The following is a 9,447-nucleotide window of genomic DNA, read 5'->3' as shown; positions in this document are numbered from 1 at the left end:
CCCCGAAAACTTACAAACTCCATGATGTCATCCCTCAACATGTCATGATATCTCCTCTTCTTCATCACCTCGTGTAACACCCCAAAGTTTGGAAAGCCAAGAAAAGAAAGAAAAACCTCAAGTTTAAAGGGAGACTCGGCGAGTCCATGGAGGGACTCGGCGAGTCCGAGCGGGATCCGGGTTGGGTCTGAGCGAGGAAAAACCCTAAATCCGGGATTTGGAGCCTATTTAAGCGCCTCATTCTCTTTCCTAGGGTTCCTTTACTGCCTCTCTACCCTAGAACACCAAACCCTAGCCGCCATATCCGTTTTTGAGCTGGATCTTGCCTTGTAGAGTGCACTAAAGCTTGGAGAAGGAAGAAAAGCCTTGGAGGTGCAAGAAGGGACTGTAGATCCGAGATTGAGAAGACATTTCAGACCAGTTGGAGGTAATAAGCTGTTGCTTGGACTCCCTTTGCACCTAGATCTATTCTTATATGTGAGTTTTGGTCATTGTTGGTATGATATGTAACCAATCCGAGTTGGAGGTTCAGATCTGAGGTTGCTACCTTAGATCCATGTTTGTTTTGGTCTTGAATCCCCTAAAGTATCAGCCCTTGGTATGTTGAAGAAGTATGTTTGCCATAAACCCTAGTTTAGGGTGTTTTGAGCCTAGATCTCTTAATCTACACGTAAAGTTTGCCACTTTACGTGGGGGATAGTCCCTAGAAGTATGGATCTATGAGTTGGAAACTCTGTTTGGCTCGAAAAGCCACTGCATGGATTGAGGACTGGATAGACTCGGCGAGTCCTTCAAGTGGACTCGGCGAGTAGCTTGAAGATGAGGAGGAACTCGACGAGTAGGATGAACAACTCGTCGAGTCGGATGAAGTTAGGCATGGACTCGGCGAGTTGGATGAGCAACTCGACGAGTTGGTTGAAGATTATCTAGGACTCGGCGAGTCTGCTCTTGGACTCGGCGAGTCAGATCGCGAAACCCTAAACCCTTTGAGTTGGGGCTCGAATCAGTGAGTCGGGTGGTGACTCAGCGAGTTGGACAGGACAGGACTTGGAACTAGTTGGACTCGACGAGTCATGATTGACTCGGTGAGTCGAGTCACGAATAAGAATGACCCAGAGCATATGAACTCGGCGAGTCAGTAGGTAGACTCGGCGAGTAGGGTTGACCCGGAAGGTTGACTTTGACCAGGATTTTGACCTTGACCAGAATTGACCTAGTGACCTTTGGAGGTCAGTTGGACTAAGTGTTATATTGATATTGGTAGCTCGAGGAGCTAGTGGAGCAGCAGTCAAAGTCAGAGGTCAGGTAGCAGTCAAAAGGATTAGCAGCAGCAATTCAGCAGCATCAGGTGAGTTTCCTTCCAGTAGGGATGGGTCTAAGGACACAATGCCGGCCCGTTCAGTTAGCAGTAATTTCCGGACTTCGATCCGATGCAGTAGTTAGTATGTTTGATGCCTTCGTGGCTCAGACAGGTTTTATGTGTTATGTGTTATGTGTTATGTGTTCCGGGCTACGACCCGATGTAGTATGCAGTATATGTGTTCATGCTAGTTGATATGTTATGCTATGCTATGTTCAGTCAGCTTCCGGACTTCGGTCCGATGTAGGGGGCAAGGCCCCAGTTAGTCCGGACTTCGGTCCGATGCAGGGGACAAGGTCCCAGTCAGTTTCCGGACTGCGGTCCGATGCAGGGGGCAAGGCCCAAGTTAGTCCGGACTTCGGTCCGATGCAGGGGACAAGGTCCCAGTCAGTTTCCGGACTTCGGTCCGATGTAGGGGGCAAGGCCCCAGTTAGTCCGGACATCGGTCCGATGCAGTGGGCAAGGCCCAGTATGTGCTTTATATGATATTGCATGGTATGTGTTAGATTGGGGGAGCTCACTAAGCTTCGTGCTTACAGTTTTCAGTTTTTGTTTCAGGTAGTCAGTTTTCAAAAAAAGGAGCTCGGGAAGATTGCAGTGCACACACCATAGTCAGATAGCCTGGGAATGTTTGACTCTGATAATGATATTATGTTTTGAATTAATACTCGAGAAATTATGTTATGACTTATGATACAGTTTTTCTAAATATGATTTTAGTAATGCTTTTAAAGAAATATTTGGGTTGTATTTTTGGGTCGTTTCAAGTTGGTATCAGAGCCTTGGTTTGAGGGATTTGGACATGCTCTCAAGCATGTCTGGACTCAAACTGAGGGATTGGTATAAAGATTTTCAAAAAAAAAAAGTCGGTTTTGTAAAAAGAGAGTTTTGAGAAAGAAAACGGTTTTAGAAAAGTAAAAAGAATTCAGAAAGAAGGAACTTTGAAAAGAAAAAAAGTGTGGTGCATGCAATCAGCCGAGCTTAAGTAAGTACTCCCAATTTACCCATACAAGTTATGTTATGATTATCATTATCAGCTTCAGTTTCAGTTCAGTTTCAGTTTCAGTTTCAGCTTCAGTAGAACAGCATGCTAGAATAGGACTAAGGATCTAGGATGATGCCTTATGTGTCTGTTTTATGTGTTTCAGCTTGATAAGAATTGCATGCTAGTATTGAGTAGACAGTAGTAGGATAGCTTGTGTAGGTTATGCCTGATAGCATGAGCTTAGCATTGTATGCTAGTGCAGTTTCTTGTTCTGAGAATTGTTTTGCCTGAGTATGTTTCCTTTATCCGAATGTTGCTGCTTTGTGCTTTGTGGGACTCTGAGTGATGGGAGTTAGCCATTAGGTGAATACATCACATCACATGTGATCAGGGTTGGATAATCTCAGAGTGTTGGATTTGGCCCTACTGCGCAGCTCTCGTCTGAGTCCAACCGTTGTAGGGACGAGACTTTTACTCGAAGGACTATCCAAGCCTCATTACATGTGATGGTATTCAGGTGGTGGCTAATTGGCATTACAACGAGGCCTTCAGCAGCTGAGGACTGTTTGGGTAGAGTCAGAGGTTCCCTAGGGCAAGCCTAGGATGAGAGTAGCAGAGATCAGTAAAAGAGTAAAGGGGACTTGGTGGAGTTGAGGTAACTCTTGAGGAAAGTACGGGTAGATGTGGAAGGTAGTAGGGGCCCATACTACTGAAAGCAGAGGATCCGTACTCGATTCAAGAGGGGCCGAGGCAAAACCAAGGAACTAGTAGAGTGTGTGAAAGATCCCTCAGTGGTAGTGTGTAAATTGATCAGGAATTGTTATATTTTCAGCATGGTGACGTTGCGCGAGATATCAGTTGGCAGTTCAGGTGCAGGGGAGGGGTCTGGCTCGGGCTTTAGAGCCGGACAGCTTGATGATCAGATGAGGGATTTCATTTCCGCAGAGATTATGCGCAACATCATTGATCAGACTCCAGTGATCTTCGGTTCAGTTAGAGAGGCCATTGTGGAGCTCATGGACAGTCATCTTGAGGCCTTTAAGGTCGGGATGGTTTCAGGACAGATTGGGGCTCGTCTAGGTCCCGAATCTTATGGAGTTCAGGGATCCATCAGGGAGGGAGATCCTATTTCTAGTTCCTGCCATCGGGGGGCAGGGGTGAGTGGGGCATTCTGTCTCCAAGAGAGACCTTTGCATGATTGGATAGTTGAGGAAATTTTGCCGGCCATTCGTGAGGATCTGGCCGACATGGTTGTGAGGACCACTGATAGATTGATAGCGAGGCTCCAGGATCAGACAACTGTTGTTCAGTCGGCAGGCATTGCCGTTGGGGTAACGCGGGAGCAAGAGCCGGGCAGGGTGTCGGAAAGGAAGAGGAAAATGGATGAGACTCAGGTAGCCACAGGTTCGGGTAAGAGGCCCAAGGGTTTGGATTTGAGGACGAGGAACTACCAGAGCCACAGTCAATGCGGGAAGTTCGGAAGGACGCACATGGGTGTGTGCAGGCGTAGGAGTGGTGGCGATGCCGGATGTTTCAAGTGCGGCCAGATTGGCCAGTTTAGCAGGGATTGCATTATTACCATCACCCAGGGACTTGATCCGATATGTTTCCATTGCAGTCAGAGGGGCCACAAGAAGGCCCACTGTCCAAGTTTGTATTCAGCAGGGCAGGCGCGAGTTCCTGCCCTTGGGACTTCAACTACCGTCAGTGGTTGTCGAGGCCGGGCAAGGGTGCCTACGGCTCGGAGCCGGGTTTCTCCGGTAGATTTCAGCAGGGATTCGAGCAGCACTGAGTAATGGAGGTATGTAACTTTGTTTTTTTTTTCTGTCAGCTTATGTTATGATTATATTGTTATGGTTCTGCATCAATTGTGGTATAAGTGTTGTGTTATGGAGTGGCTTGCTTGTGATTATGTTATATGCCATTTGCATACCTCGGATAATTGGTTGGTAGTTAGGGGATGTGCTCTTATGGAGAAGGTCTCGGAGGATGCAGTAACTGTAGCATGGTTGGGAGAGATTTGGTTTGTTTCGCTAGTTCGGAGTGGTTAGTGTTTGGGATGGATTGGTTAAATTCCTACCTGGCGGGCTTGGGTTCCCCAGTAGATGTTTTGAAATGGTAGTAAAGGTCAGGATCCCTTTTGATTATGAAGCAGCAAGGGGTAAGCAGGATCGAAGTGGGGGAGAACCCTCCGTGTATACATGGATAAGAGTCACGTAGACCCAGAATGAGTGCGCGGCCTCTGAGAAGAAGTGGTAGTAGCACAGTGATGGATGGATTGAGATGTTCAGAATTGGGAGTTCAAGAACTTTTCCCACCAGTTAGTTCATGTAATGGAGAGGGTTAGAAGCTGGTTGGGAATCCAGGATTTAAGGACCACCTGTAAAGACTCAGGTGAGTCGGAATGAGGATCCGGAGAAGCGGTTAGCAGGAGATGTCTTCGTATTAGTAGCCAGCATGCAGGATTATGTGGATTCGGGAGTTGGGAATTTGGAAACTTCCCAACAATAGCTTCTTATATATGGATTAGTAGACGGTTGGTTCGGGAACCAAGCCGAAGAGTTCCTCAACGAAGCGCTGAGCATTCAAGGATATAGGATGTCGAGGATGATGCAGTAATTCAAGGACTGAGAGCTGGTTTTGAGAAATCAGGATGAGGATTCACGAGCGGGACTAGGGATAGTTAGGATGTCCTCGGGATAGTAGTAGTAGTGTTGTAAGTCTGTGGGGGTAGCCGTAGCATTCACTAGCAGTCAGATAGTAGTAGAGTGTTGTAAGTCTGCGGGGGTAGCCGTAGCATTCACTAGTAGTCAGATAGTAGTAGTAGTGTTGTAAGTCTACGGGGGGTAGCCGTAGCGTTCATTAGCAGCCAGATAGTATTTGAGAGTTGTGAGTCCGCGGGTGTAGCCGTGGCTTTTATCAGATTGGTAGCAGCATGAGCGCGTTGTTGAACGCGGGAACGTAGTAATTCCCACCCGTTCGGGTGCAGCAGTGGGAATATGGGAATCCACAGGTTAGATTCGGATTTCCCAAATGGTTCAGTTATGGCTAAGTCAGCAAATTTTGGCTATAGATCGTCACATCAGTTATGAGATCAGAGTAGCAGTGGACCGTTGGGGTTCGGGTATGTTAAGGGCTACCGTCAGTCTGGGAACCATCATGTTGTTAGCCATGGAATGGATGATGTCAGGATGTGATGTATGGACCCGATAGGTTGGATCGGAAGGTTGTTAGAGCCACAACGACAGGATAACTAGTGGAAACTAGTTCCAGAGAAAGATTTCGTTCAAAAGTCGTGGAAGCGACTAAGTGAGGAGTCCTTAATTTCGCGTTTGAGTCGGAATTCAGTGTTTCAGTCGGTTCAGTGTCTCAGGCAATTTAGAGTTTCAGGCATGATCAGTATTAGTATTTACGTTGGAATGCAAGTGTTGGCGGTATAGTTGGTTGATTTGGAAATGGCAAGTCTCTCTCAGCAGGATCAGTTGAGCCGTCGGCCGAGTATAAGTGATATGTAAGGATAGCTAGGCAGGTAGCTTTTCTTCAGGATGAAAGGTTCGAGTTAGTAGGAGTTGAGTAATCAGGGAGAGATAAGCAAGCTGGTTCCAGCAGCATCGATTCAGTATGGATGGCAGAATGGATAGAATAGTTATAGACAGTCGAGGTATCTTCCGGAGTCGTTGGGAGCGGCTAGGAGATTGCGATGGAGTGTAGTGACCGGTGGGAGTTCGGTAACTAAGATATTGGCAGAATAGTTGAACAAGGGTAGTCTCAGTTCATCCAGTAGGCAGATGAGAGGCAACATGATTTTCAGTCGGAGGAAGTAACGTTGAGGAAATTATGGAAAAGAAAAGGATTCGGTATGTACCAACGGTAGTGATCGGCATTGTGAATGGCTGGAGTGAAGGACAAAAAGGGTGTTAGATTTCTCAGACAAAGAGTTGGAGGCAGTTGGTCATAGCAAACTTCGAGGACGAAGTTTAGTTTAAGTGGGGTAGAGTTGTAACACCCTAAAGTTTGGAAAGCCAAGAAAAGAAAGAAAAACCTCAAGTTTAAAGGGAGACTCGGCGAGTCCATGGAGGGACTCGGCGAGTCTGAGCGGGATCCGGGTTGTGGTGTAAGCGACCGACTCGGCGAGTCGGCCAAGGAGACTCGACGAGTTGGGTCTGAGCGAGGAAAAACCCTAAATCTGGGATTTGGAGCCTATTTAAGCGTCTCATTCTCTTTCCTAGGGTTCCTTTACTGCCTCTCTACCCCCAGAACACCAAACCCTAGCCACCATATCCGTTTTTGAGCTGGATCTTGCCTTGTAGAGTGCACTAAAGCTTGGAGAAGGAAGAAAAGCCTTGGAGGTGCAAGAAGGGACTGTAGATCCGAGATTGAGAAGACATTTCAGACCAGTTGGAGGTAATAAGTTGTTGCTTGGACTCCCTTTGCACCTAGATCTATTCTTATATGTGAGTTTTGGTCATTGTTGGTATGATATGTAACCAATCCGAGTTGGAGGTTCAGATCTGAGGTTGCTACCTCAGATCCATGTTTGTTTTGGTCTTGAATCCCCTAAAGTATCAGCCCTTGGTATGTTGAAGAAGTATGTTTGCCATAAACCCTAGTTTAGGGTGTTTTGAGCCTAGATCTCTTAATCTACACGTAAAGTTTGCCACTTTACGTGGGGGATAGTCCCTAGAAGTATGGATCTATGAGTTGGAAACTCTGTTTGGCTCGAAAAGCCACTGCATGGATTGAGGACTGGATAGACTCGGCGAGTCCTTCGAGAGGACTCGGTGAGTAGCTTGAAGATGAGGAGGAACTCGACGAGTAGGATGAACAACTCGTCGAGTCGGATGAAGTTAGACATGGACTCGGCGAGTTGGATGAGCAACTCGATGAGTTGGTTGAAGATTGTCTAGGACTCGACGAGTCTGTTCTTGGACTCGGCGAGTCAGATCGCGAAACCCTAAACCCTTCGAGTTGGGGCTCGAATCAGTGAGTCGGGTGGTGACTCAGCGAGTTGGACAGGACAGGACTTGGAACTAGTTGGACTCGACGAGTCATGGATTGACTCGGCGAGTCGAGTCGCGAATAAGAATGACCCAGAGCATATGAACTTGACGAGTCGGTAGGTAGACTCGGCGAGTAGGGTTGACCTGGAAGGTTGACTTTGACCAGGATTTTGACCTTGACCAGAATTGACCTAGTGACCTTTGGAGACTAGTTGGACTAAGTGTTATATTGATATTGGTAGCTCGAGGAGCTAGTGGAGCAGCAGTCGAAGTCAGAGGTCAGGTAGCAGTCAAAAGGATTAGCAGCAGCAGTTCAGCAGCATCAGGTGAGTTTCCTTCCAGTAGGGACGGGTCTAAGGCCACAATGCCAGCCCGTTCAGTTAGTTGTAGTTTCCAGACTTCGATCCGATGCAGTAGTTAGTATGTTTGATGCCTTCATGGCTCAGAAAGTTTTTATGTGTTATGTGTTATATGTTATGTGTTCCGGGCTACGGCCCGATGTAGTATGCAGTATATGTGTTCATGCTAGTTGATATGTTATGCTATGCTATGTTCAATCAGCTTCCGAACTTCGGTCCGATGTAGGGGCAAGGCCCCAGTTAGTCTCGACTTCGGTCCGATGCAGGGGACAAGGTCCCAGTCAGTTTCCGGACTTCGGTCCGATGCAGGGGGCAAGGCCCCAGTTAGTCCGGACTTCGGTCCGATGCAGGGGACAAGGTCCCAGTCAGTTTCTGGACTTCGGTCCGATGTAGGGGCAAGGCCCCAGTTAGTCCGGACATGGGTCCGATGCAGTGGGCAAGGCCCAATATGTGCTTTATATGTTATTGCATGGTATGTGTTAGATTGGGGGAGCTCACTAAGCTTCGTGCTTACGGTTTTCAGTTTTGGTTTCAGGTACTCAGTTTTCAAAAAAAGGAGCTCGGGAAGATTGCAGTGCACACACCATAGTCAGATAGCCTGGGAAAGTTTGACTCTGATAATGATATTATGTTTTGAATTAATACTCGAGAAATTATGTTATGACTTATGATATAGTTTTTCTAAATATGATTTTAGTAATGTTTTTAAAGAAATTTTTGGGTTGTATTTTTGGGTCGTTTCACCTCGTCCACGGTGTACTTCAGAACTAACAGAGCCCTCTCGCGAAACTTAGCGGTGATCTCCACCACAATCTCAGTATTCAGGCAAACATCCTAAAACTCCCTCACCAGTTGATGCACCTCGATCGTTGGTGCAAACTCCTCCTGGAATCTCGTAAAAAACTTTTCCTAAGTAGCCCATGGAACCTTATGGAATAAGGCCCATAATTTCATTCACCCCTTGATCCATTAGGTTTCACAACCCAAAATACAACTATTACACATTTGACAGTTTAAGTCCCTTTTGTTCAATTAATCTCTTTTAGTCACCAAATTAATTCCTAATTAATTTATGACTGATATTAATCAAATAATATGATTTCTCCTTTAATATATTATTCTTATATTAATAAACCATAATATCTTCTCTCTCTTGGTAAATTACCCTGTCAAGTTGCTATGGTGAAGGCAACCAAAAAGGACCATGCACAAGCGGGCTAAGTACTTACCAAATATGGTTACGAGCTTAGACACTAATCCAACAGTCTCCCACTTGGATAAGTCTAGTAACCATAAATGCATGTAGAATCCGATTAGCAATCGTAGCTCTCAAAGACGTTATCGAACTCTGATCTTATCAATAACATGTCCTTTAGATAAGGGATCGTATAGTCCTCTATTCTAGATATCGTGCGGACAATTACATGGAACATAGTCATACTTATTGTCCATCAGTTTGTTTCTCGATCTCAGATTCGTCTAACATAGAGCTTAATTGAACACATCAATTTAGTCCTAAACGGGCCCAACACATAAGTCAAACAAAATCATCGAGGGGCCTTGATATCACTTTTACCCTCTTGGGATAAAAGGAACAGATAAACTTTGACTTATATGCATTTAATATTCACTAATTAAATCATACACAACAATGTGTTTTATAACATCAAGTTACTGATACGTTTTCGCATTATCAATGCATAATCAATCAGCAAACAATAAACCATATATCTAGGTTTTAAG

Source organism: Lactuca saligna, chromosome 4 (assembly GCF_052625555.1).
Source record: "Lactuca saligna cultivar CGN05327 chromosome 4, ASM5262555v1, whole genome shotgun sequence".
Classification (NCBI taxonomy): domain Eukaryota; kingdom Viridiplantae; phylum Streptophyta; class Magnoliopsida; order Asterales; family Asteraceae; genus Lactuca; species Lactuca saligna.
Note: the sequence above shows the minus strand (reverse complement) of the source record.